Here is a 6,223-nt window from a genome sequence, read left to right on the forward strand (position 1 = left end):
ATATTGTTTAGTAATAAATATAAGTGATTATCATTCTACCATTTTAGGACATACACTAAAAGGAGAATTTTAGAACTTGGTCTTTGGAGTTAATCAAAGTAAAAGATAAGAACTTGTCTAAGTAGTTCAAGCTCATAAGAAGTTGAGAAATATTTTCTTTATTCAAAATGATTTTGTCTCCTCAAGAATTTGTGAATATTTAGTTTATTTTTCGTGTTTATTTGTTTATGTGCAAATCAAACAACTAAACCATGAAAATATGTTTAAACCATTATTTGTTCATTGACATGTTTATATGATTCATTCTATTAGGCAATTCCTTGTGGTCCGACATAACCCTGTACTATACTACAATTGAATCTTGAAAGAGGTGTAAATTGTAAAACAATAAAGTGTTATCAACAAATTTATTTGTTGAAAACACCTTTTAATATATAAAATGATGAAACTAACTTTTATTTATTGTTATTTACATTCCGCAATTTATTTATTCTTTAATACCAACCTTCCTTAGTAAAGAAGTTTGGTTTGTTAATAAAATGAACCCGAAAGGGAGTAAATAAATAAAAGGTCACTTAAATTTATTATTCTTTTTGTTCTTTATTTATTTATTTGTTTCTAACAACTAACTACTCATCACTTTTGTACATTAGAATACCATTAAACCGGTGTTGGAATTTATTTCATAAAGGTACTTAATAATTATGTAATAAAGGATTGCTTCATACCATTATACTGGTGTTAGAATATTAACAAAGCCGAGATATGGCAAAGAAGGAATAACTCACTCACATGATTATTAAGAAAGTAAGTTGTAACTGAAATATTCTTGAAACCATTATACCGGCGTTGGTATTTATTTCAACAAAGCCGAGATGACGAACAAAGAATAAAACCGAGTACACTTACTTAAACAAATAAAAAGAACACACCGAAAATGAGAAGTAACAACCTCTCAACAAATTGGCACCTTGCTAAGGAACGATTTGTTGGGAGGGGAAAACAACCTCTCAACAAATTGGTACCTTGCTATGGAACAATTTGTTGGGAGGGGAAAACAATTCCTCTCTCACAAAAAAATTCTTTCAACAACTAAGCACATAGCTTTCCTTGTCAAGCTTAAGCATGTCATTTGTGGATCATTTTGGCCTATTTTAAGCCTTTTGTTTGTATGAGATTAATTCTTCTCTTTTCCACTAAAATCCTACTAAATATAATAAAAGGGAAATACACAAAGCATATATACAAGATTGTGATATTTTATCAAAAAAATGTAGAATTAAGTTGGCTTTCTCTATTTTACGAAGGATAAGTGCCATAAAATATGTATGAAATTTAGGCATTTTTGGCACTTATCAATATTTCAATATCATTTTTTTATAACTAAGGGTATCACTTACAATATGAATAAAAACTTATTCTTTTTTGGTTGTGTAATTGCTCTTCATAACAAGTATCGTTTAACAGAAATAGAATCTTTGACATACTATTTTATACAAAAAATTTATATTATTTCATATATTTTAATGAGACATAAAATCAATATGATATCTATATCTATACTTCTATACTATATATACTATAAATAAAGGGAAAACAAGAAGTAACTACCATGGTCTAATTTCACTTTTATGTTTTTCCCTTAAACGTTTTAATTTCTACAAAAAACTATATAATTATATGTAACCACCACCAACATATTAACCACATCTCTAGCATTTTATAATAAAATATATATTTATATTTATACTATTAATAAAGCCAAGAAAAAATTAAACATAATTAATAAACAGACCCTTACTTATTCAAAATACTACACCTGATTGAGAATTTTTTATTTTAAATGGCATTCAACATTTCTTTATATATAAGAGGAAAAAAATAGTAGGAGATAGTGAATGAATTCTATCCGGTGTTCCTGCATCATCTACTATTTATATTTAAAATGAAATATCTTTTAATATAAGGAGATAAGTTATCTCCTCCGGCCACTAAAATTATGACATATGTCCTATTTAATTATTTTTTACAAAAATATTTCTAAAATTAAACAAAACAACACATATCATACTTTTACTGGTTCTATGAGATAAATTATTTCCTTGTATGAGAATATATTTTATTCTCTATATTTTATCATTATTGACTGCTCAACAAAACTGATCCAAATGAATGATAAATAATATAATAATTTTGTAAACTCTTACGTTAATGATGAGTAGATATTACATTCTATCAATATTATCTATAATGCTCGAAAGTACCACAGCCATATATAATGGATCATTCAATATTAAATGGAGCATAAATATATTCTACGTTTACTTTAGCTAAAGCAATAGTAGTTTCACTACCTTTACGGGATTATATATAACCCTAAGCCAGTAAGCCATATTAAGCTAAAGCAATTACTTTATGGGCCATATTTGATTAACAACCAACCAACAATTGATGATAATATGTCTATTAGATATAATATATTTTAATATCATATTTTATTTTATGAATCATTAAATAAAGTTGTTAAAAACGAGTCAATCCGATAGGATGGCCCAGATAAATGGATGGACTTCTGCAACAAAAGGAAGATTAGAACAGGAAGGTGAATAAGTTATTTCAGATTTCTAAGCATAGCAAAGGGTGGGAGGGGTGGCATTCATTTTTAAGTTTAAATGCTATAAACCTATCTTAACACTACGCTCATAATCTCAATTGTTGATTTTTTCAATCAATTATTACATTTGCAATTCATAAATCTAAAGGTTTATAGCATGGGAGATAGGATTGACTTGTAGCTTCAGAATCGTTCTTAGAAAATTCCTAATGCGATTTATTAATCTGATTTATGTTCAGGAAAAGTTGGGCATGTCCATAAACATACATTTAACCAAATATGTTGATCTAATTATATAAGATCTAACTAGGTCCCTAGATAAGTTAAATGGCTCATTCCTGAGAGTAACACTTGTTGAGAGAGACAATAACATATCCAACAATGATTAGTTACTTACTTATAGAGTGATGAATATCCTTAATTATACAAAAAAACATAAAGTTAAAATACAAGTATTATACATAAAAATAATTGTAAGCTTTTTACGCCTTTAATGCTTTCTTTGGTTAGAGATGAGAAAATGAGAAGAGAGAAATACGTGATATAATAAAATAGGTGAAAATTATAATACAATTTGATATTGTTTGGTGTAATAGAAAAAAAAAATATAAGAGAAGTGTTTGTTTTCTTTTCTCTCTCCTTTGTTTGGGTGAATAGAAAAGGAGAAGAGAAATAATATTTTGTATAGTGACAAAAATATCCCTAGAATAAAGAGAAAATAAAAATATAATTAATTATTGAATAACGTTTTAAAATTTATTATATACTATACTTGTATTAATAAACTTAAGAGTTGTTTTTTCGCTAATTAATTTCACATCTCCTTCAATAATTCTAACTTTATTCATACATTTATATATATAAATACATAAAAGTGCCTTAAATCAAGTATATATAATATGCCGTAGCTCAAAATTATATGTGCATACCTTAATTTAAGTTTATTAATTTTAATTTTTTAATTTTTTATATATTGAATATAATTTTTGAAGATCATTATATAAATATTTTTGCCTCATTGTAGAAATCCATAAGTGTTAGTAATAAATGAATGTAAGTGTTGTAACACCGCGAATTTTACTACCTTGAAAATATATGTTTTTATTAAATTTTCGGTAAAGAATTAGACGAAACTCTAGTTGAGTTTTAGTCTTGTAATTCGATTTCCAATTTGGTGGTAAAATTTCATGATTTTCGGAGACAGTCGCTTTCGGACCGCTGTCGGGGCCAAATCTCACTCGAATTCGGCCCAATAACGTGTTTTCGAGTTTCGTAACTCAGAATCGAATTTCGATTGCGTCATTGGCTTCGAAATATTATTTCAAGTCAAGATAGACACCAAGTTTGTCTAGAACACATTTCTAATTATTTTTCACTAGGAATTCCATGTTTCGAAGTTCTAATCGTGAACCGAAATCGGGAGATTTTTATTATCCGACTGGGTATTAGCCGACATTACTCGGGAATAGCACATCCTCTTACATAAAATCCCCTAAATCACTCAACAAATCCTCTCACTCCACCACCATTAGATACATTACCTATGCTAGTCTAAATCTACTTACTTTGCATTAAATTTTATGATTTGATGAGGGTGAGGCTCTCCTATAAATACCTCACCCCATTCTCTCATTTTTACACTAAATTTCCTATACACTCTAAGGTAGTCTTTTATTTTCTCTTCTTCATCTTCTTCTCATACTTCATAGAAAGTTATGAGTTTTTATTATGTTGTTCATAAAGTAGAGTTTATATTTGTTCTTTAAGTATTTTATGAAGGCATAACTAAAGGGGATGATAATAAAATCATGTGAACCTTTATGTAGTTTTTGACCTTTGTAAATCTTGAAATTTCTTCCTTGTTCTTAGATGGAAAAACTATATCTTTGGACAAGGTTAGATGAGTTATTTTTTGGGAACTATTAGAAATTATTGTTAGTATTTGGGAAATTGATGATTTTAACATCAAAGGAACCTTTAATGTGTTTAGGAAAAAGTTTGTATTATATTCTTGAAAGTTTATGATGTTGACGAGTAGTTGTTGAAAATATTTCATTTTTAGAAATTATTATGTTGTAAATGTGGTTTAGCATATTTTGCTCTTTGATTTCCAAGTTAAAATAATGATTTATGATAAAAGATGATTTATTAAAGTCTTGACTTCATAAACTTAAAGTGTTATGAAGTTTTGGATATTAAAGTAGTAGAAAGTCTTACCTTAGGATTTATTTTCATGACTATGAAATTAACACTTACTAACCCTTGAGGTTTTTCCTAAAAAAGTTAGGAGGTGTTAAGATGTTCATGAAAATTTGTTGTATTTGTATACTTGAAATAATGAGATTTACCTAAAAGTCTTGACTTTATAAACTTAAAGTGTTATGAAGTCTTAGATGGTAAAATGATTTAAAAATGTTGAATCTTAGTTAAGTGAACTTACTTTAAAATGGTAAGATTTACTTAAAAAGTATTGATTTAAAAGTATTGATTTTGTTTAAATTGACTTAATTTAAAAATGATAAGTCTAGCTTAATGATCTTATTTTAAAAGGTTAGTTTTAGTAAAAATGTTTTATTTACAAAAAATAAGATTTATGAATTATCGGAAAAATATAATGAAGTGGGAATACATGTCTAGAAAGGTCCTTCATTAAGGTGAGAGAGAACACATCGTGACATAGTGGTGTCCGAATATGACACCCGGATCTCCTAAACCATCTCAAAGGTTTTGGAGTTAACTTGAGTTTTAAGAAACCCAATATTTTTATGTTTGGATGTTTTTGAAGATATATGATTGTTGAGGAAATGTATTGAATATTGTATGTGAGAGAGAATACATGGTGACATAGTGGTGTCCGAATATGACACCCGGATCTCCTAAACCATCTCAAAGGTTTTGGGGTTAACTTGGGTTTTAAGAAACCCAAGATTTTTATGTTTAAATGCTTGTGAATATATATGATTGTTGATGAAATGTGTTGAGTATTGTAAATGAATGTTGTTGGGAACACTTCATTAAGGTGAGAGAGAACACATCGTGACATAGTGGTGTCTGAATATGACACCCAGGTCTCCTAAACCATCTCAAAGGTTTTGGGGTTAACTTGGGTTTTAATGAAACCCAAGATTTTTATGTTTGAATGCTTTGAATATATATGATTGTTGATGAAATGTGTTGAATATGGTATATGAACGTTGTTGAGAACTTTTCTGGGTGCAGGTGTTTGAAAAAACCATGTGAAAATACGTTTGATTAGCCGAAAAGGGCAAAATTGGTATTCTATCCAAGTCCCTGTCGCTTGGGCGAGTACAGTCTCGCTTGGGCAAGGACTGGGCGAGGGACTGGGCGAGGGGAAGTTTTGGTTATAGGATTCCCTCCCGAGGGGAAGTTTTGGTTCTTCTTTCAATCTTCAATCTCTTCACATTCAACCAATAGATGTTGATGAGATTTAAGTATGTTGTTCATGAGTATGTCAAGAACATATTCAACCGTTGAAATTTTCTAAAACGCTTTCTAACTCATTTTCTTCTCAAAACCGAAAATGATGATGTTCTTGAACTTATGAAAATATTTTGTTGAAACCATGAACAACTTGTGTTCATGAAGTTG

This window comes from Lupinus angustifolius, chromosome LG01 (genome assembly GCF_001865875.1).
Source record: "Lupinus angustifolius cultivar Tanjil chromosome LG01, LupAngTanjil_v1.0, whole genome shotgun sequence".
NCBI lineage: Eukaryota > Viridiplantae > Streptophyta > Magnoliopsida > Fabales > Fabaceae > Lupinus > Lupinus angustifolius.